The sequence below is a fragment of the Coptis chinensis genome, chromosome 9 (assembly GCF_015680905.1).
Source record: "Coptis chinensis isolate HL-2020 chromosome 9, ASM1568090v1, whole genome shotgun sequence".
Lineage (NCBI taxonomy): Eukaryota > Viridiplantae > Streptophyta > Magnoliopsida > Ranunculales > Ranunculaceae > Coptis > Coptis chinensis.
The window spans coordinates 18407052-18430338 of record NC_141464.1 but is presented as its reverse complement, the minus strand read 5'-3'; the positions used below and the strand labels follow the sequence as shown (position 1 = coordinate 18430338).

Here is a 23287-nt window from a genome sequence, read left to right as displayed (position 1 = left end):
TATACAATGAGAATATCCAACTTCATTACACTCTTTAACGCAAGTACGCAACATAGTATTTTGATTTTGATGGCAAGCGACAACGTAAAATGTCATCAAAAGATAACTAGAACGCGCTAAAACTATGAAAAACCCACCAAGTAATTTATATTAACCCCTGGAGATACTGATAAATAATTCGATGACACTTATGGTGCCAAATTGACAATTTAAAATAGAACACAAAGCTCAATAAAAATTGATGTAGAAAAAAAAATATCATTTAGATTGTATTCAATTTAAAAAACGATTTCAAGGTGCAAAATAATTAACCTACGAAAATTAGTAGAATGAGTAAAGCTAAGCTCACACTTTGCATTTGCCTTGGTTTCCAAATTAGTAGAATATTATGCATTTTCTTGATTCCAACGTATAAGACAATCATTTAAGGTAAATATTTGGTTCCAAAATAGGCAAACTAAGTCTAAAAGAAAACAAACAGTACCCAAAAATAGACTTCGATGACCTAAGTAAGCAAAGTATGTTTGGTTTTATTTTCTTCCACTAATCTATCTCTTAATTGGCAAAGATATAAACAAAATTTCCAATTCTTGTGTCAAAAAAAAAAGAAGAAAAAAGTTATTGACTTACAATTATATTTTAGTAAATTAAAATAGATTCAAATGAGAAAATACAAAGATAAAAGGTTTCGAAGGAAAATGGGAAAAAGATAAATGCACATAGAAATAACTTACAGTTTCGTTCGCCTTGGTTTGCTATGTTAAACTTGCTGCCTGTAGAATTATGTTATTTGCTTGTTGGGATTTTTTATTTTTTCCCCCTAAATAATGAAAAAGGGTTTGGAGTGGCAGAGATTCGTTGTGGGGAAGAAGTGAAGAAGAGAAATAAACCTATCGTTAATTTCAGTATTTCACCAATTAAAACCTCTAATTGGAATTTCCAAATTTCCAAAACGTTGGTAAAATTTCAATGTTCTGTTGTATATACACTGGATTTTTTAATATGCACTGGGTTTTATACCGTGTTTTATTGCAATGTTCGACATTAATATGGGCTTGGTAACCAAGTCTTTGTTGTGTGGAACTACCCATATGTTGTCTAATTCTACTTCCCCCACAATTAATTTCCTACCATTGTTTCTCTTTCTATAGATTGTGTACTTGTTTTGGTCAATGACTGTTTCACTACAATAGTTTTTTAGATAGTGTCATGAGCATTTATTTTTAACCATACACGGGCAAGACAGGTTATGTATTCCGCACGGTCCGTGTATCATGAACTTTACAACCGCCTTGTATCCCACTTTATCACTCATTGGGTTAGGCAACTCTGCTGAGATGAGCTTGTCAATATCAAAAGGAGTTTTTGCCTTATTAGCTCTGTCTAGGAATAACAAAATATGAGCATGGGGTAGCCCTCTCTTTTGGAACTCTATTGTATAGATAGCTGCAAATATGATATTTACATGTTAGTTCTATAATTGAATAATTTTAAATAAAATAACAACATAGAAATTCATTACTTGCTCAAGCTTTTTTGAAATGTTTTTTCCACTACAAGTCTGTCATTAGTTCATCTAGTTTAATCTTAAACACCCTTGCTTCAATATCAGGTCTGTCTTCTAGGTGTAGTCCTTTATCTATCTTGTCAGGAGCCGTCTGAATTTCTAGCCATTTCAGATTGCAAGTGAAGGTGACAAAAAGGTAAGGAGGGCCTGCCCATCTATAGATAGCTATCGCATGCTAGTAGTTTTGGACCATGTATCGTGGTCTTCCTATGAAAGACGACGGTGTGACTAACTATTTACCAGTCGAAGCCGCATTTGTATCACCTGCAACTACAGTGTCAACCAATCCTTTGTACAGGTTAGATCTTATTTTGTCTTGATTTTGTCTCACCCAGTTTAATTTGTTTTCTTCGGTAGCTGCATAACAATCAGCCAAGTATTGTAGCATCAGTCTTCTCCCACAAACAATAGTGTGTCATTCATTTGCCCTCTGTTGTATCCTATAAGCATAGTACTCTCTCATGCTCACGTGCTTCCTTTTCTTCACCTTTGAACCCTTTCTATAAGGGATGCCCAACATGTATCCATCTTCTGCATACGGAAAAAGTAAAGGATACTGCATCACCATGAAAACTTGGACACAATTCGTTTATTCTCTTAAGACGTCTACGACAACATCACAGGGTTCCGCAGATACTTCTCCATTCCCTGGAATAAGTCCAGCAATCTCTGATGTAAAAGGCAAGTTATACTGTCTTCCATTAGTTTGTGTTGTTCCAATAAGTTCAATACTAACATTGGCTAACTCAGACTCTTTAAACCTATCCCTTGCCATTCTGTAATCCCTTGTGAGGTTATTTTCATCATTAAGAATTTTCATTAGTCCTTCAACCACATCTGGATCTAATTTTTCATCATCCTCCTTATTTTCTTTATATGGTATTTTTTTTATCAAGTGCCTTTATTCGATTGGAAACTTCATTTGCTGATTCATACATGTACAACTGTCCAAATTTTGGTTGCTGCCCTTCAGATGGTAAAAGAGTTCCGATCCTTTGGTACTTTTGACCACTTATCTTGAACACATATGGGCCCTTTCCATCATTCATGGAGTGATCAACTACATCATTCATTGATGTGAATATGAAAATGGAGTTGCAACCCCTAATGTTTTTTGCAAAGTTCGAGGATCTCGGACCACCCTTAGAATCCAAAAGACGACGCATGAAATTAGGTAGCTCTTTCAAAAGTGGTAGTTGAACTTCACCTTTATGACAACATATTGAAAACTTTGGATTTGATGTTCATCTCGTTTTGTCTACCCTTTCCTCGTACCAAACCATGGCTCCACAAACAGAACACACACATATTGGACCTCCAAAATTCCATGGCTTTTCTACTCATCCTATATATAACACAACATCATTGTTAATTATATGTTGAATAAAATATAACACAAAAATATAAGTAGTAGATCTTACTTGGATGGGAATCATTGACTTGATCGGTAATTGATGATTCGTTGAATTGTCCATTAATTGATTCACTATCAGAATCTTCCCCACTCATCTGCAAATCGTAATCATCGTCCTCAGTCGCTTTTCTCATGCGTTTAGATACATCTAATATAGTTTCTTTTTTGCGTTTGGAATCTCTAATAACTGTTTACAGGTTACATAAAAGCTAATAAATTAAAACGAATCTTTCTAATTGCGTTATAAAAGAATTCATAATAGCATTATAGATGATACCTGATTCTTTGTAGATGATGTTTGCAGCTACTAAGTTTGTGTAATATTGATTATAAAGGTTGCAAGTTCTGAAATGATCTAGAAGCTTCTTTTGTTGATTACAGTCTCCAATCTCATTCAAAATTGTCCTTCTTCCAAATCTATTTGTTGTAGTTTGTTCTTTACTGACAGTAGGTATTGTTTTTGACAATGTAATTCTTTTTCTTTTTGTACTTGGTGAAACCATGGTACCTGTCAATGCCATGAGAAATTTTTTGTCAATGTCATTATGTAATAAAATACACATAATTGAAATTATCAATTGGTACATTGATCTTATGATAATGAAATTGATCAATTGTAATCATGTTAATCATCTTCTTGTTGGTGTTACTCATGTTAATAAAAATAAAGGGAAAAATGAAGGGGAAGGCTGTTTTTTGCTAATTGTTGTTCACCGTTTTTTATCTACAGGTATCCATGTTAGGCGGGAATTCTAGCAAATTCATCTAATTGTAGAAAGTTGAGAGTTTCTAGGGAAAAAAAACACATAATGATAATCTATAAATATTGTCCTTGAGGACTTCAACGTAACCTTTCTCTGGGTTTCCACAATCAAGCTGCTAGCTAGTGTTCTGCTAAGTGTCGAATTTGCTAGTTTTTGTTTTGTCCCATTCTTGTTAGACATAGTGTTATGAATAATGCAGATAGTAATAAAATATATGTACCTTAGTTTCTTGTAGATGAGATGAAGAGATGAAAATCGAGTACCTATTGAAGGAAACGACGGAATTTGTTATACACATCTCGATTAAAGTTAGAAGTAATCAAATATATGTACCGTTCATGCCAATTTGATTTTATTTCATGCCCTTTTGCGAAGGACTATGCAAACCAATGCATTGCATTCTAATTTTACTTTTTACGCACTGGGTTTTTTAAAACGAAGCTAAAATTTCTTGATCACTATCGAATAACCTTACCTTGCCTTTAGAATTGGAACTATACACCAAGGGAAGTCCAATCAAGCTAGGAAATCTCTCCACCACCTCAACTCTGGGTTTTTTAAAATGAAGCTAAAATTTCTTGGTCACAATCGAATAACCTTACATACCTTGCCTTTAGAATTAGAACTATACACCAAGGGAAGTCCAATCAAGCTAGGAAATCTCTCGACCACCTCAACATTGTTTATAATATGAAGAGATGAAAATCGAATACCTATTGAAGGAGACAACAAAATTTGTTATACACAACTCGATTAAAGCTAGGAAAAAAAGATGACATATTATTAGATTGTATACATGAATTAAAGCTAGAAAAGAATAGTCTCAAAAAGAAGCAAAAACTGGAGGTTCTACTCATGGAGAGAGTTTAGGGCTTTTAGCGATTTTCTTATTAATAAGAGAGTAATTAGTTTTGGCAAAACTTCCACTTTTAACCCTGTTGGGGGAGGTGATTAAAAATAAAGAATAAACAAAGGAGAAAGTAACAAATTGAGGGAGGTCTAACTAATATATAGAATGCGCATTTTTTTAGGAGTCTATGAGAATGCCCGGTTAAGAAAAGAAACGCATGTGATGAGGAGAGATGTCAGGTGCAAGCTTATATATATATATATAGATTTTACGACTAGGATGAAATTAATTTTAGTCTCAGCCATCTATGTAAACTAGTCTTTTCGGCACGCTCAATGAGCATGAAAACCACGAGTTGTTCATACGCCACATAGATTATGTGTTAAATTGTCGGTCTATAATTTCAATTAATTAAGCCCATAAACCTCCTAAGCAAAGTGATGCAGAATAAATAGAGATTTAGAAGAAAAGATGCGAAGATCTTCAAAAAAGGGGAATAGATTTAAGGAGGAAAAAGATTGAATAGAAAAATTGTAGAAGTTGAGGGAGAAAAGTGTAATAGGTTTTGGAGATTGGATAATTTGATAATTGATAATTGAATACCTGAACTAAACTACAATGACCTCCTTATATAGATAAACCATAATTGATAACCAAGAAACCTAAACTTCTAAATTTAATTAAACTCTAAATTGAAAATATCAAATATTTTAAATTCCTAATAAGTACTAATTCTAATTTAAAAATAATAATCTTAGCACAAGCAGAAGGAATTCTGGCAAGAAAGAGGGGCTAGTAAAGCCATAAAGCCTTTCTTGAATTTTGGACGGATGTAAAGTAGAGAAGTAACCGGGCCCTAAAAATAAAAATAAAAATAAAAAGAAAGAAAAAAGGAAAAAAAAATATTCAATTGTAATTATTATATTTTAATATATTTGTGGAAAACAAAGGAGATTTTTTTTGAATAAATAAAAAAATAAAGATTTATTTTTTTATTGAAAATAATAATAATAATAATAATAATAATAATAATAATAATAATAATAAATGTTTAATTGAGTGGGACTCTTATGTGAGTGAAAATAAAATATTTTTTAATATATGTGTGTGCCCACATATCTGAAATCGAACCTATTAGAAAAAAAAATGTTTAATTGAGTGGCCTCGTATGTGGGCCACTGGAAATTTATTTGTACCGGAGCAAACATGGAGCTACATATCCAAAATTGAATCTACTAGGAAAAAAAATATTTAATTGAGTGGGGTATGTGGGCCACTGGAAATTTATAATATTGTATCGGATGCAAAAGTAAGCATGTTAAATTTGTAACATAAAAGATGTAAATTTTGAAATTTTCTTGATATATAAAGGACAAAATAGTAAATATATATAAATTGGTGAGTAATTATTTATTTGTCCTTGTCTTAATTTCAATTTAATTCCAAATTTTAGAATGTATTGAAATTTTCAATTGGAATTCGGATTGAAAGTGTTGAAACTTCGTATGAGAGAGAGAAATGAGATTTTGATTAGAATTTAGAAATAATGAAGAGATGAGATGAAATATTAAGGGGAGAGAGAGAGAAGATAAAAAATGGATTAGTAGAGATGAGATATTGAGGACAAAGAAAAAGAGATGAGATATTGAGGATAAATAATAGAAGATGAGATATAATAAATAAGTTAAATCTAAATTACATATGCACTCTTATATTTTTCTTAAATTATCAAGTCTAATGGGTAGTATATAGTGTAATATATTGAATGAAGTGAGGGCAAATTACGAAAAGCAAAAATCCAGTTGACCCAAAAGGTATTGTTACGAGAGGAGTTTTCTTTACAAAGGAAAGATAACGATCTTGATGTAACTCGTAGAATCGAGAAATCATACTAATTATTTTTATACTTTCTTTCTCTCACAACTCACAAGCCCTAAAAACGAAAAAACACTCTCATCTCACTGCCCCACTCTCTCTCACACTGATATGATCTCTCATATCTCACAATCGCTCCCCACTCTCTATATCTGTCACACCCACTCAAGGACTTATATTAGGAATGTTATTAAGGAAAAATAAACAAATAAGAATGTTTGTTTGCATGTTATTAAATAAATTATTATCAAGTTTATCATGTGGAGTTGTGTTAAAACCCTTATCTATTTTAATTAAGTCAAAATTGTTGAATTAGGGCTTTATATACTTAAAAAAAAATAGGGCTTATTATAATTTACATGTCACTATGGAATAAAAAATTTGAGCAATTTGTTAATTCATTTGCATATATTGAATGAAAAACTAGGGTTTTGTTTGGTTACCATGCAATTTGATTACTTTATTCGTAATAATTAGAGTTTTTGCTTGGTTTTTTTTTTGAAGAAGCTAGAGGTTAGGTAGACCCCAACATGTATTAGTCACTACACCATAATAGGATATTTGCAACACGCACCTTTTTTGCTTTGCAACGCTTATTTACCGTTAGTAAATTGCTAACGCTAAATAAGCGTTGGCAATGTTGTAAAGCGTTGGTTTATTTGAGTGAATTTTCGGAATTAATTGCTAACGCTTAAAAAGCGTTGGAGAAGTGTTACAAATCCAAAAAATCAAAACAACTTCGAAATTTCAAAAATAGAGAAACAAAAAAGAATCGTCGTCGGTATGTCAAAATAGAAAACCTCTCTTTCTCTCTCACAGCCGCTGGGTTAGGTTAGGGTTTCTTATCTTTATTTCCTTTTCAACAAAGAGAAGCCTTCATTCTACAGTTCCATTAGACCATTACTGAAAGAAAACACACTTGTGTACCAGAACCACCATATAGATTATAGAGCACGATGAAATGGAGAAAGAGAGACGGGGTTTGGAAGCCACAATATGCAATTTTACCACCCTTTTTAGTTCTATTTTATAATTTCTAAACCTAGGGTTAGGGGTTTAGTATATGAGAAATGGGGTTTCTTGGTTTTACTCTATGTTGGCCATTCAATAAACTGTTTGAGTGGTTAATTTTGGAGGAAGTCGTGGTATGATTATGCTCATCGGTATGGATTGAAAGAGATAAAAGTTCGATTTGCACCTTTATCCTTGCTTTACTTGCACTTTCGGATCACGAAAAATAGTGGATTTGTTCAAATTTGCTCAAGCTCCGTCCTTTCTTCCTAACTTTTCAGTTCTCAAGGTAAGACCTTTTCAGTTAGTTTATTTGTTCATTTTATTGTTCAAGCTCTCACTCACTTGTCAGAGGCATTTGCTGCTTCACTCCCCTCTCTCAAATTCTCGATTTCTCTCCTAAATAGTAACAGAAAAATCTAACTTGGTCGGTGAGTGCCCATCTTCCTATTATGTTTTTTAGGGTAAAAATAGTTTTGAGTTGAAGAGGGGTTAGGGCTGAATTCATCTATGATCTTTGTTGCTTTGATTGCACTTTTGGGGGTTTGATTTCTACTTCTAGAATTTCAAATTTGAGAAATGTGCCAAGAATCTTGTTGGTTATTATGGCGATGGATGCGAAGAAAGCTATGGTTGCTGAGATTTTGGCATCAGATCAAAACGGGGCCAGGTATGACAGCTAGATTGTGAAAATTAAGTTTGAGTGTATTTTGGGACTTGGGTATTTTTCTTTGGTTGTGAAAATTAAGTTTGAGTGTATTTGGTTTCATAGAGATGACTAGATTGTACAAAGTGTATTTGTATCAAGGTGGGAATTGGAATGTTGGTTAAGATAAATGTTGCCTTTGCCCTTTCACTAATGTTTTACTTCTTATATGCGGGTATGTTGGTATATACTTTTCCATCTTGTTCGCAAGATATTGTCTTTGGACTCGTGACGAAGGAAATGCTATCCCTTCCCAAATCTTCTTTTGTGCTAATTGGTATTCTAGAAGCCCTTGGACTTCTTCTTTGGGATGTCTGGCCGGAGGTATATCTGAAACTTAGATCGTAGTTAGTATTACACTTAGGCGATTCACGATTAAGTAGAGATCATTATTCAAATTCAATGCTCGGGGACTAATGAAATGTATATTCCATTTTGTTCCCGTGGTTTATTGATACAAGTGAAACTTTGCTTTTATATAAGTCGGATATCGAGCACCATAAGCAAAAGACTGTGTTGTTCTCCTTTGTTAAGCTTTTTAAAGGGTGGAAAGGTACAATTAGTTGGTGCATTATTATTTTTTGTGTACTAATGAGTTTTGCATTCCCCTTTTTCAAAGAATGCTTCGGGACCAGCTATACCAATATTAAGTCAGGTGATGTTGATTTGTAAAGTTCAATTCACTTTCTTCCAATTTGCAAAGAAGACTTAGATAGTAACATACTCATTATGACCGTCAAAGAGTACCTGAGCTCCATCTTCATTTTATGTTTTTAGCTCTTAAAAACTGGCATAATTGTTCATACTCTTACCTGATTACGAAAATGAACAAGTGTTACCCAATTATACGGCCATAGTTAGACTCAAAAAAGTTAGTTATGTCTCGATATACAAGAAAAAGTTAGCTAGGATCTACACGAGTTGATTTAGATCTGAAAAATGGGATTGATGGTAATGAATCCAGGTTGTTGGGTAGAAATTCCGTCTGTGTGGGAGCCATTCCTTCTGCTTCAATTGCAGAGGCAGGGATCGCATTCATGGTACACTGCATTCTTCTAGGGCCCCTACTTGCTCCACATAATAATTAAACTATTGGGATTAGTTGTTATTCAAGACATAAGCATAAAGGAAATTACATATATTAACAGCAGTCATACAGGACTTAACACATTTATAGACACAGAGTAAGCTCTCATGTGAATCCATATACATCTACTTGCACAAATTCTCACCTGGAACCTAAGACGTTTAACTCATCGTAATCGAGCTCTTGGATAGTTACCGCCAGGTACTCTAGGAGAGACTTGTTTCAAACCCACCAGCCTATTAGACCGACTTTTTTGGCTACCGTGGCTCCAAAGCATGAGGAGGTGGCTATCATATATCACAAACTTGGTTCCCAAAAATTCGACCGCCAAAATAGCAAAAAGTGAATTGCAGCCCAACATAAAAGGAGAATGTGACCATTTATTTTGTTTATCATTTGAATCTAACCTCAACTTCCCAATGTAAGTCTAACCTCAACCTCAATTGTTGATATTTTAACTGCTATGGCTGTACCGGTTGAGCTATCGGATCGCGATTCGTTAGTTAAGAGTGCTAGTACTAGTTTGAATAGTAAAGTTGTTAGTCAGTATTCAACTTTACTTGCTCCGTTAGCTGTTGATGCTGTTTTATCTGTGGTGGATGATAGGAAATTAGTCAGTCTAAATTAATAGACTAATCTAATCCTAATTCGCCTATCGTTGAAAATAGTTCTGAACGGGTCGATCCCACAGGGATTGCTACTTCGGACAAACGAGGTAAAAAAAATATTACCTAACCTAATTGACAATGTTGTTTTATAGAAATTTGGAATTACTATTAACTAAAGCTAATTATTTTAACTACGTTTACTAGAATAATAAATTAAACAATTGAAATTAAACGAACGATTGGAGAGAAATACTAGGACTTTAGATTCCACCACTAAACCTTTTAGAAAATATTTTAAGATTAGGTTTCAATGTTTCAAATTAATACGAGAAACATCCGAATGAAAATTCAGTGTTTCTCGGGATTTTATCGTGACAATACTATTTTTTTACATAAAAGCATCTTTCAAAATTCAGCACTAAAGATCAAACGTAAAAGATTACTCGTCTTTTGACGGCACGAATAATATCTAAATTTAATATTTGCAATTAAATCAAGCTTTGATCAATAACAATATATATTCAAACGACTAAGGATGCATGACATACAAAGTGAAAGAATAAACTACTATCAATCGTGAATATATTGAAAGAAGATTAATCGGTTAACATCTAAGTGAAATCATCAAAACCCAAACTCAAAATAATAACATCAAGGCTAGGGCTTCATCTTAGCCCTAGCTAATAGTTTAGCAATTCATAATAATGGAACTGAAAATAAAGAAAAGGTTAGGAGAACTCATGTCGGCAAAGTGAAGTCTCCTTGGCTTTTCTTTCGTCTTGTTCTCGATTTCGCGTCTCGCTTCTTCGCTCTTCGCTCTCCGGTGTTCTCTGTTATCTCTTCCGGATATTACGTGGTTCGGAGCCCCCCTCATTCTGTTTCTCTCTTCTATATATAATGGATTCCCTCGAGAGTTTGAGTTGAATTAGAAGTATCTAATTCGGTCGAAGTTGCGTGAAATTGGGATTGGATTGCAAAACCAAATATCGACGCTCCGCCACGCCTCTTAGTAATTGGATAATGTTTTTCTAAAAGATAAACGGAATTAGAAATAAGGGTTTAAACCCATGGATGATTAGATGGTGCAGCTCGGTCGGTTGGGATATTTGATTGGTTGATTTGGTCGCTGGAATTGAGGGATGGGTTTTTTTCGTTTTTAATTGGAATTGGGAGAAGGAGCTAAGGACTGCTTTACGGTACATTAAGCCGGATGGGGAATGGTGTGGCCCTTAGTGGGTATGGGATTTTGAGTATAAAAGGCATACCGAAATTCATTTGATGGGTGCGGTTTTATAACCCTTTATTTTGATTCCATCCCACATGGCGGTCGGGGAGAAAGAAATTCAAAGGGTAAAAATAAACCTTGTGATTGAGGTTTAAAATATAGGTAAGGTTACCTTGTGATACGAGGTTTAATAAGGTTTAAGAAAAGTTGGCCCATAGCTTGCAAGTTTGTATTCTTCACGTGCATTTACCAACATTCATATCCATAGTCTCCGGCCTTGTTTCTCATCGATGATCGGGTGCTAAGGTACCAAGTCCAAATCAATAACGCCTCAATTCTCATTAGCAGACACGCAAACGGTATATTCCCAATATCACAGGGCACCTCCATTGAACTGAACAACTAGCGCCAGATCAATCTAACCACAAGTTCGCACAATAATATCCTGGAATCTCGATAGTTTCAGCAGTTTTAATCAATAACTCCAATTCCTGTAAAACCACCAAAAATACACTAACTACATCAAACGAATAAATTAAACGAACTAACTAATATAAAATTGAGCGTAAATATATAACATTTATGCGCTTATCAGTGGATAATGTGAAAGTTGATTTAGTTGATTTGAGAGATGTTAAGATTGTTAAGAAACTTGGTGGGACTGTTGACGATACGGAGTTGGTTAAAGGGTTGGTTTTTGATAAGAAGGTTAGTCATTTGGTGGGCCGACTTCGTGTTGAGAATGCTAAGATTGCTTGGATTGATTCAGATTTAGCCACCCAAGACCGATATTGAGCAGTATTGTGGTTTCGGATTATAACGCGAAATGGATAGGATTTTGAAGGAGGAGAGGAATTATATTTTTGGGGATGATTAAGAAGATTAAAGGCGACGGGTGTAATGTTTTGTTGATTCGAAGAGTATTTTGAGGGATGCGGTTATTCTGGATCTGTCTTTGCATTATCTTTCTAAGGCTAAGATTTTGGTGGTTAAGGATGTGGAGAGGGATGCTATTGAGTTTATTACCAAGACTCTGAATTGCTTGCCTATTTGAATATTGAACATTTTCGCGAGGAGAAGATGGGTCGTCTTTGATTGTGTGGAAGAGGTTTCTCTTGGTGATGGGGAAGATTGTGAAGATTACCGGTATTAAGGATATGGGAAGGACAACGCGGTGCTTGTTCGTGGGTCGAATCGGTTGGTTCCGGATGAGGCTGAGAGGAGTCTACATGATGCTTTGTGTGTGATCCGATGTTTGGTGACCAAGAAGTTTCTAATTCTTTGGTGGTGGTGCGCCGGAAATCGAGCTGCCGAGGCAGACTTGGTTTGGGCTAAGGTCTTGCATGGGATGGAAAGTTATTGTGTGCGGTCATTTGCGGAGGCTCTTGAAGTTATTCCATATACTCTTTGCTGAGAATGCAGGTTTGAACCCAATAGCTATCGCGTGGACAGAGCTCGGAACCGACATGCACGGGGGTGAGATCATCAATGGGATCAATGTGAGGAAAGGGCGATTACAAATATCTTGGAGGAAAATGTGGTTCCAGCACGCCTTGTGAGCACCAGTAGCTATCACATTGGCAACAGAGCGCGTGAGGATGATCCCGAAGATTGATGACATAATTACATAAGGTAGAATATATGAGTATTGCCACTCATTAGAACCGCTAGTATCTTAATCTGTTTTATTTTTCGGTTTTGTGCACTTTCTCGAAGTTTTTGTTGTTTATCATTCTTGAATATATAACTAGTTTCATAGAATCACAAAGATCCCAAAAAAGATAGGCCAACCACCTTTCTTGAATATATAACTATATATAACTTTTGATTTTGTAAATGCCTATTCTCTTGCACTAGTGGTGTTAGTAGCATGATAGAAACTGCAGAACCATAAATGCCTATCTGGTGAAAACTACTACCGCCCAAGATATAGAATTTAGGTGGCAAACATACTTCTTTGTGGTCTTTTACGTACTCTATCTTATAACTAAGCCAATCAGGTCATAATCCACTAGAAAAAGATCTCCTAGAATGTGAGTTCTACTCTAATTAATAACGAGTTCCTATGAACTGTGATTGCCGGCTTAATGCCCGTGTAATGCGTCGTGTATGTGTTTTATGTGCACAGTTAAGCCCTTAAGTATTTTCATTGATCGATCGTTGGAAGTAACTTTCTTATCGAGAAGCTCCAGTCCTCTCTCAAGACGTTCAATTCACCACCTTAATTAGTGCTTGATTAGAGTCGGGCTGTGGTTGGCACTTGGCTGATTTCCTAGACCTAGCAATTAGTGTCATTTCGGGGAGGCTCCTCGGTGTCCCTTCGTTTATGTTGTTTGTTTAAGGATTCACTAGGATTGTCCATGAGACTCTTAGGAAACTCTACCTCTGCCTAATATGACTATTATACTCTTACTGTTAGTGGTGATCGAAAGTGAGGAGTTTTACTAATGTAATTTCTGAGGACTTTAAATGCTTGCAGCTAGTACGTCATGATTGCCGAACTAATTAAGGTACTAACAACTTTTTTTTTTTTTTCTCACAAGTCACAAACATTATCTAAGATGAATTTCCTTTTTCTCGAGAAGGATTGTTGGTCTTCATCGTAACACATCTATTGGATCAACTGATATTACCGACATGTGGGGAGCTTTTGGAAGAAGGCCAAAATAATTGCTTCCCAATCGATGAGTCATACTTACCTCAAGCTCCTCATCAAGGTAAAAATTTAAACTCCACTCTCTATTTTCTCAATTTTCAACTCGTCAAGTTACTATAAGGTATTTTTTTTATGCACCGATTTTTTATGTAATCATTGTTTTCATGGCGTTGAGATATGGGAGTAGACAACAAATGCTTTATCTTGGGGTCAAGTATTTAATTTATTGCATGAATTTAATTAATATGATTGTTTTTCTGAGTTCATTATTTGTTTTGTGATTTTTTTGGAATTAGATGGGCTTTGTGGAGCGGCACTAGGATTTATATTGAGTGAAGCCATTGTCACTAATGCTTCAATGCTTCTTATTGCATTTTTGAAGATTCGGGATTGCTTGGAAAATCGTATAGAAATTTGTAACCCTTATTAAATTTGAATTTGTAACCCTCAAAACTCTTTTGAAATTATATATATGGTTAAATGAATATAATATTTTTTTTCAAGCGTTTGCTTGTGTTTATTTATTTGTCAAATGGTATGAAAAAGCATTTGTAATTTTATTTGCTTCTATATGAAATCGGGAGGTGCGAGGTTAAGGCGGGAAAAAAAATTAAAATAATTTTTTTTTTTATCATATCAACATATTAGTAACGGTTGTAAACCGTTGCAAAGCAAAAAATAAATATTAAAGCATCAATCAATAATCGTTACAAATCAAATTACGCAACGCTTTTTAACCGTTAGTAATTGTCACTCTGCAACGGTTAATAACCGTTGGAAAATTTGCTTTGCAACGCTTGCTTTGCAACGCTTTTTAACCGTTAGTAATTTTCACTTTGCAACGGTTAATAACCGTTGGAAAATTTGGTTTGCAACGGCAAAAAACCGTTGCAAATATTTCCAACACTTTACCGACGCCCTATTTGCAACGCTTAAAAAGCGTTGCGAAAATTATTCGCAACGGTTTTTTGCCGTTGCAAATAGCCTGTTATGGTGTAGTGAGTTATAATCTCAAGTACATTTTACCTTGTGCATCCTCCATTACAATATTAGATAGAGCACAGTCTAAAGGGGGAAGGAAATAGAAAACAAAATCATCATGAGACTTACATAATATCAGCTACCCGATTTGCTTCTCTATACACATGCTTGAAGTCAACCAGTTCAAACTGTTGTTTCAAGAGGTCAATAGAAGCAACTATGTTGAGGCAATACCAGGGAGGTTCCTATAATCTAGTAATTTCTCCTACAACACACTTAAAGTCAGAACATATAATAATACATTTAGCTCCAATACTAATTGCACCCTTCATGCCAGCTTCGACGGCCAATAATTCTTGTGTCATGACCGATCTCTTAGTTGAACTCCCTGTATAGGCTAGCTTAACTACTCCTGTTTCATCTCTGATAGCACCACCAAATCCATTGAAGTCTTCTGATACAGAGCCATCAATGTTGACTACTAACTCTCTTGGTTTAGGCTTAAACCATTTGCACCAGATTCTGATACAGAGCCATCAATGTGTTGTTTCTGCTGGAACTTCCTCAAATTGCTTTCAACCCATATGGCATATATAGTGGCACAGACTACAACTCTAGCAATTTCATATTCTATTGTGGTAGCTCTACATATCCTCATGATGTTATACCACTCGGCAATTGATGTTTTAACTTGGGTGATCAAGCCCAACCATCTTTTCACCCTCGAACAAATGCCTTTTGCATATGGACAATCAAAGTATAGATATTTTGAATGCTCCTTGGAAGAGTTGCAGAAGCTACATAAAGAGTAGTTAATTATTTTCTTCTTAACCAATCTATCCTGAGTCGGTAAGCAATTAGCAAAGAGTTGCCATCTAGTAAAGGAATGTTTTGGTACAACTAGCTTAACCCATACCACTCTATACCATTTAACTTTTGTTCTAATCTGCTTGAGTGCCATGTATGCTGATTTGGCAGTGAATCTGCCTGAGACTGTTGGTGTCCATATGACCTGGCCTTGCTATAGCATGGGGCTCAGCTCAGTGTCTTCTATTTTCTTTTTAGTTTACTAACAGGCAGACTAGTAATAACGAGGTGGTACGGTTCCATCTCCCATCAGAAATAAGATCTCTAACAAGAGCATTCTCTGGTACCTGTAAGAGTTGCACTGCTTCAGGCCATTGTAGTAAGGGTTTTCATCACACCAAGGATCATGCCATACTAACGTCTCCTATACTCTTGCTATTTGGTGTCTTACTAACTTCTGTGCAACTTTCCGATGCTTTTGCCTAGTTATCATGCAATTTGATTAATTAAGTCTTATTTAATTATTAAAAGTTAGGACTTTTGTATTCTGACTATGCAATATCAACAATATTAGTTATTAATCATGATTTAATTATTAAAAGTTAGGACTTTGTACAATTTATATCTATATTGATTATCAATTGAAATGTATCTTTTTCTATTGCCTTTATCTAGTCATGTGGTTTGGAAAAAGGTCATTTGTTGTTCATTTGGGTGGTTGTTGGATCAATGCTACACCTAGTTGTATATGTTTGGATGACTATTTAGGCGCAAAGAAGAGAGTATTATCAATATATGGAGATGAGTTGAATTGTGGACTTTATCAAGGAAATAAAGAAGTTTGTGCATGGAATATAATCACTAAAAATTAGGAGGTAAACCCTAGGATCATAGGTATAAGTCACAACAACCGTCTACTTGTGTTCAATTGTCTGCCACGTTAGCACACAATGAAACTCACCAAGCATCAACACAAGCCCATCTTTTACAAGCTCTACAACTTCTTTCCTTTCCCATATTTTTCTCTTTCTATCCATAATAGAGCTTGATACCTTTAATAGCACGAGTAAACTTGGACAATCATTTCAAAGAGTGATATCTCTACCGGGAACGAAGGTGACGTGGCCAAAACAAACCTTCCACAAGAAGTCTGGGATGAGTTAGTTGAGCTTGGTAAAAACAATATAGCTCTTAGAATCTTGGGAAGCAATAAGGTCTAGCCGAAAAAGATAATGGAGAATTTTTAGGAAGTTCCAACTGTTATGTGTTTGCATTTCTTAGGATACTATAAGAAAGAGGACCACCTCCTTTTATGACAATTTGAATATACAAATGTACTTGTAGATGTGAAAAAGAGACAACTTTGGCCTCAAACTCTTCAGAACACTTGCCCAGTTGAGCTGTGGTAATGATTGCAAATTGAGGATACTATGAATAGTCTGCATGAGGAAGCAACATCATTAATGGACCATGTTGAGCTAGTGGCTATTGGGAATAAAAGGGGCCACATTTATCCTAAGCTGGACAATCAGGTTTGTGTATTAGTTGTTGCGCTTGCATTAACCTATTATTACTTCATTGCATCTTGCATATATGATCTCATTTGGTTTACATAATGATTTTATCACTGACCCTAGACCATGTTTTAGTGAATAAAAACCCTCATCATGCATAAAACCGTCTAGGTGCCAACAATTAAAATTCAATGTAAAGTTATACAAATTATTCTTTAGTGACTCTTTCTACCACACTTTATGCTAGACACAATCTATATCTTACTGAATGTTGATCCTCAATTTGGTTTAAAGTTAACTAAAGTATACTCGTGGGAGAGCATATCAACATCACGAGATTGTTACACATACTTCTTTAATTATAAAATACTTATTATTTTGTATTATCATGAATATACATGTTCTCATATTACATGTAAAGGCATATGCTTTGCTTTAATTGGGCATGTCATCTACCTAATTGCATATCTTTTTAATTCTCTCATTTAAGTTAATGTTATACATAAAATAGAAGCCAACACACTGCATGCTAGTTGGTTTTGTGGTTTTTGGTACCTTTTGTCTGGTTTGAAGGTTTGGTAGTCATATACCATTCCTCCAAGACTTCTTCTATTGTTTTGGTGGCGGGCTTAAGGGAGACCCCATACCAAGAGCAATAAGTATCTTTGCTTGGAACTCATGAACTCCAAACACACATGAGCTCAATCAAACTCGTGAGACAAGGGTAGATGTGTCTACCAATCTTGACAAATTCTCTCCTCCGGTTCTCAACACTATGTAAATGTTGCCCCTAATGAACGTAACAGTGGTTTTTGCCTTGGTTGGAATAACAATTTGAATATCGAAATTCTTTACCCCTGCGAGCACTACATTGCAGCCCTCATAAAACAAAATCCCCTAGGCACTAAGTGGTTGTGCACTTTCATTTACGTGCATCTTGCCCAATCTCATCGAGTAGAACTTTAGAATGGTATCTCTGATCTTGCTACTAATCATAATTACCTATATGGCTCATTGTCAGGGATTTGAATGAAACAACATGTCAAGAAGAAAGATGTAGAATAACGCCATTTATTTTTACCAAATCTAATCATTTCCTACAATTTATGTTATCTGCTAATTTTATAGATCTAGGTTTCGAAGGGGTACTCTTCACATAGTCAAGCAAGAGATTCAAGAATAATTGAGTAGATCTAATAAAAAAAAAAGACTTGACCGAGCTACTGTAAACACGAAATGGAGAACTATCTTCCGAAATGCTAAAACAGTAAATATGTCGATCATCATATCAAATCGAACCATGGACCTATAGTTGTATACCTTAAACCACATACACTCCCTTCACCCAAACTATTTCACCTCCAATCAATGTAGGCAATTGAGCCAAATTGTAAAAACATGATCTCCAAAGCCTGAAACATTCATTCCAACTCAAAACCTCATATATTCCCCAAGGCATATATCCAACACTAGCATAATGAAAGCATTTCCAACAAGTTCAATCAATATTAGTTATGAATGTTTATATAAAATAGGAATAATGTTTCTTTAGAGCGCGACTTTATCAAGTAATTATGTTTTTGGTTGAAAAGCAAAGATGTAGCCTTGAGGGTTGATTGTTATACTATTAATTATATAGATTGGTGCTATGATTATGATGAATGTTAGGAAATTACTTGATTGAATTTCGCAGAAGTGATTATTGTGGAGTGTGGTTAGAGAAACTATTTGATAATTTTGTGAAAGAGTAAAATGAATATTTTGTTTTGTATAAAGGGATGTATTGTATCATTTTTGTATATGTGATTTTGGGATATTTTATTTTTTAGTATATTTTTTATTATCAAGTTATGACAATATTTTTTTTTTAAAATGTCAAAAAGAATCTCAACCTTATCGAATTTTACTAAGCTGAAGAAAGTCAAGAGTGATCTCAAAAAGTGGAATAAATATGTTTTTGAAAATATCCACCATAGTATTAAAAGGTTATGATCAGATATATTAGATACCATCAGATCGGTAGTAAGCACTGAATGGGGTCTAACTGAACCAGTAAAGCTATCGCCTTTGGGGAAAGGTTACATCTTATTTCGGTTTGCTAATGAGACGGATGTCAACAAGGTTTTCTTTGGTGGTCTGTGGTATCTTCAAGGACAAATGGTTAGATTCATTAGATGGACACCTAATTTCAATATTGAAACTCACAAACAAACTTCTGGGTTTGTTTGGATCAAATTCCCAGGGTTGCCTTTTGAATACTAGGAAGTTAACATCCTGATGAGTCTGGGAAGAGGATTGGGTTGCCCGATTCGAGTTGATATGAACTCTTTGGAAAGAACAAATAGATATTATGCTAGTGTTCTAGTTGAAATAGACATTGCAAATCCACTTCCAAATAAAATCTCTATCGAGATGCCTGAGCTTGGGGTTGAGTTTTTGCAAGACATACAATATGGCTCACTTCCAAAGTTTTGCAATGATTGCAAGATTGTTGGACATATTGTCTCTGAGTGTAGACATATTAATAAGGAGAAGGAAGCAACTATGCAAAACAACACGGTAGAAATACCACAAACAAATAACAGTGGGATGGAACCAATGGAAGAGGGAGTGTAGGTTGATGGCAGGAGATTGTCCAAGAGCCAAAAAAGGAGACTAAAAAGAAGGAACTAGGACAAAGAATGGAGACCTAGAGTTGAGCAAGTTAGAAGAGAAGAGGAAGTAGGGCCAAGTAATGTACAAGAGAATCTACATTGATACTCAAGAGGGTACAACTAATGGATCAACCAAGTAATATGTGAATACCAGAGCGATGGGGACAAAAGAATTAACACCCAGGGCAAACACTAGTGAACGAACAAATGAGTTTGAAGAGACACAAGCTATTGTCATTCATGTGAACGACAACATCGAGCATCTAAACATGATGATAGAAGAAGAGGATTTCACGAGGTTTAACATGGAAATAGGCAGATTTCATTTGTTGATAGATATATCTGAAATAGGAGAGGCTTTAGATTGTGAGACATTAGGTAGAGAAGTTGAATATTTCCATGATTGAATCAGGAATATTACTTCTATTCAACCTGAACCCATTACTCCAGAACCTATGAGGTCAAGTATGGTAACTAGATCTGGAAAGCAGTGTAAAGGGGGAAATAGTATGAATCAAAGCAAGCATAAAGAATCTTCAACAAAGAGTCATAACAATGGCAAGAAAGCAAGGAGCAGACTAAGAGGCTCCAAAAACAAAACTCACCGATGATTACATCCGTGTGTTTTTGGAATGTAAGAGGTACTAATAAAGTGGAAAAGATAGGGAGATCAACAAGGTTTGTGTGGAGAAGAAATTGAGCGTTTTCAGTATCCTAGAAACTAAGGTTAGACAAAATAAGTACGACCTTATAAGAAACATTTGTTTCCCTTCATGGGAAGACACTAACAACTATGCTAAAGATCCAATAGGTAGAATATGGATATGTTGGGATCCTTATCAGTTGGTTATCATCAAGCTACAAGAATCTGACCAGTACATTCACTGTAAAGTGAACTTCATGCCTACCAATGAGGAATTTCTCCTTGTTGTGGTATATGCAAGGAACTCCAAAGTTCTTAGACTTGATTTATGGAAAGATATTCTTTCAATTCAAGGTTCAATAACTATGCCTTGGACAATAGTAGGTTATTTTAACAATATCACCAAAGTAGAGGAGAGGTTTGGAGGCAGTTTTATGCATCCAAGAGAAGCAGAGGAGTTTCTTGAATGCATTCAAAGATCTGGTTTAGTAGATTTAAGCTTTAACAACTTCTTTTACACTTGAAATAATAAGGTTTAAGATAGAGGTAGAATAATGACTAAGATTGACCGATGTTTGGTGAACAGCTTGTGGAATGATGAGTATCTGTCTTCAAAGGCTGAAATCCTACCTCATGGATTGTCAGACCACTCTCTTATTCTCCTATTCTGGAATGATTATGGAAGAAAAGTTACACCTTTCAGATTTAAGAACTATTGGAATGAACAAAGAGAATTCCAATCTATGTTGAAATAAGTGTGGGAAGTACAACCGTTCTCTAATCTAATGTATGTTCTCATGCAGAAATTGAAGAGTCTTAAGGAAATAATAAAGCCATGGGCCAGATGCAACTTTCTAAATATTCATGGGAGAGTGGTTCAAGCAAGGAACTTTTAAATGATATACAGAGACAAGTTCAAGCCAATCTATGGGATCTATTTTTGGCCAGCTAGAGAAAGAAACACTACAAAAATACAGTGAACTGGCTAGGATTGAAGATGCTGAAATCAAAGGTACTCAAGACAATGACTGGATGAGAGAAGGAGATAAATGCACCGCTTTCTTCTTCAAATCTCTGGAGGAAAATATAGCAAGAAGAGGAATCTAGTATGTTCTGAATCTCAAGGAGTTAATATCTCTGGCAATGCTAAAGTAACTAGAACCATAGTTGATTATTATGCCAACATGCTAGGATCTGAAGCTGAGGAAAATCAGAAGTCACTCCGATTGAAGTTAAGTCTGCTCTATTCGACATGAAAGACAACACAGCTCCTGGGCCAGATGGGTTTATTCCTTATTTCTTCAAAAAATGTTGGTCCCTTGTTGGTCATGACTTTACTTTAGCTATCTTAAATGCATTTAAATACTACAAATTTCCTAGAGGTGTTAATTCTACGTTCATATGTCTCATTCCTAAAGTCAATAACCCCTCAAAGGGTGAAGATTTTAGACCCACAACATTATACAACACCACTTATAATTGCATAGCAAAGATTATTTTGAATAGGATTAAGATAGTCATCAATGATTTAGTTCATGCCAATCAATCAACTTTCATTCATGGTAGATCAATACAGGATAATATTATCTTATCACATGAACTTCTCAGAGGATATGACAGAAAGCACGGAACTCCGAGATGCTCAATCACTACAACAAATATGACATATGACATCACTAATTTTACATCACTTTTAGCGAAGTGATGTAATATGAAAACTATGACATCACTTTTCTCAACATGTGATGTAATAATTATCATAATTTTTTTTTAACATCACTTATTTCAGAAGCTGATGTAGTAGAGTTGTACAACATCATTTTATTAAGTGATGTTGTGATACTGATGTAGTAACACTTTTTTACGTTACTCACCGTGTGACTTATAAAGTGATATAATAGTTATGTATTCAACATCACTTTAAAGGTATTGTCATTCACGTGTCAGTTATAAATTAAGTGATGTAATGTCTATGTATTTAACATCACTTTAAAAGTGACTTTGCTAAGTATTCGAAATCACTTACAATGTGACTTACATAAATGTTATTATTAATATACCTCTTAATTAAGTTAATTAGTTAGAAAAAGCCCATTGAAAAAATTAGGTTAAATATAAATGAAACAGGGAGCGCGCTTAGTATGCTAGACGGGTTTCCTAAAACAGTCAAGTCTGTAATATAATAAATAAACCAAAGTAGTCAAAATTTCTTTTGATGTACTCATGAGAGGTGTCATAAAAATTTATGACGTGCTTGGCAAAACCGTTAGCTGATCGATATCATTCTAAACCGTCATTTTACTGTGTTGTCCTAAATTTTTGGCACTTAGCCTCATTTTGTAGGCCTCTAGTAGTTGGCCGTGGACTGTGGTGGTGTTCTCACTTCTGATAGAAGGGCATACGGGGCATTTTAGTTTTGGGGCGGGGAGGTTATCAACTTGAGGGGGTGAGAATATTAGCACCCCTAACTAAACTCATACAAAAATAAGTCCGGGTCAACTAAACCAAAATGTCACTTTTTTTTTTTTTTTTTTTTTTTTTTTTCTCTCAAGGGTTTGGTTCAAGAATACCCATGGACAACGGCTATGCCCTTCTTCTTCTTGCTTAATCTCTCTCTAGTCTCCTCAATTGCCTTTTCTTTTCTCATTCTCCTATCCCTCAGGTAACCAAAATTACTCAATATGTTCCATCTTTTTAAACATTGTTTTCCTAAAAAAAAAGCATATTTTTCTGTTGATTTCAAGAGAGAGCGAAAGAATAACAATATTTGGTTTCTCTCCATCTTTCTTTTTCTTTGTCATATCTTTGCCGATGAAAAATTTCATTATTTAGCAATCACGTTTTCTGGGTTGGTTATTGTTTCGGGCTTTAAACCAAATTGGGGTTTTTCTAATTGCTTGGATTTTAAAATGGGGGTTTTCAAAT

At 34.9% G+C, this 23287-nt stretch overlaps 1 pseudogene; it reads left to right on the top strand.

The window, feature by feature from the left end:
• The first annotated feature begins 9549 nt into the window (after positions 1-9549).
• Positions 9550-12738, top strand: LOC147475091 (T-complex protein 1 subunit delta pseudogene; annotated as a pseudogene).
• The last annotated feature ends 10549 nt before the right edge of the window (positions 12739-23287 follow it).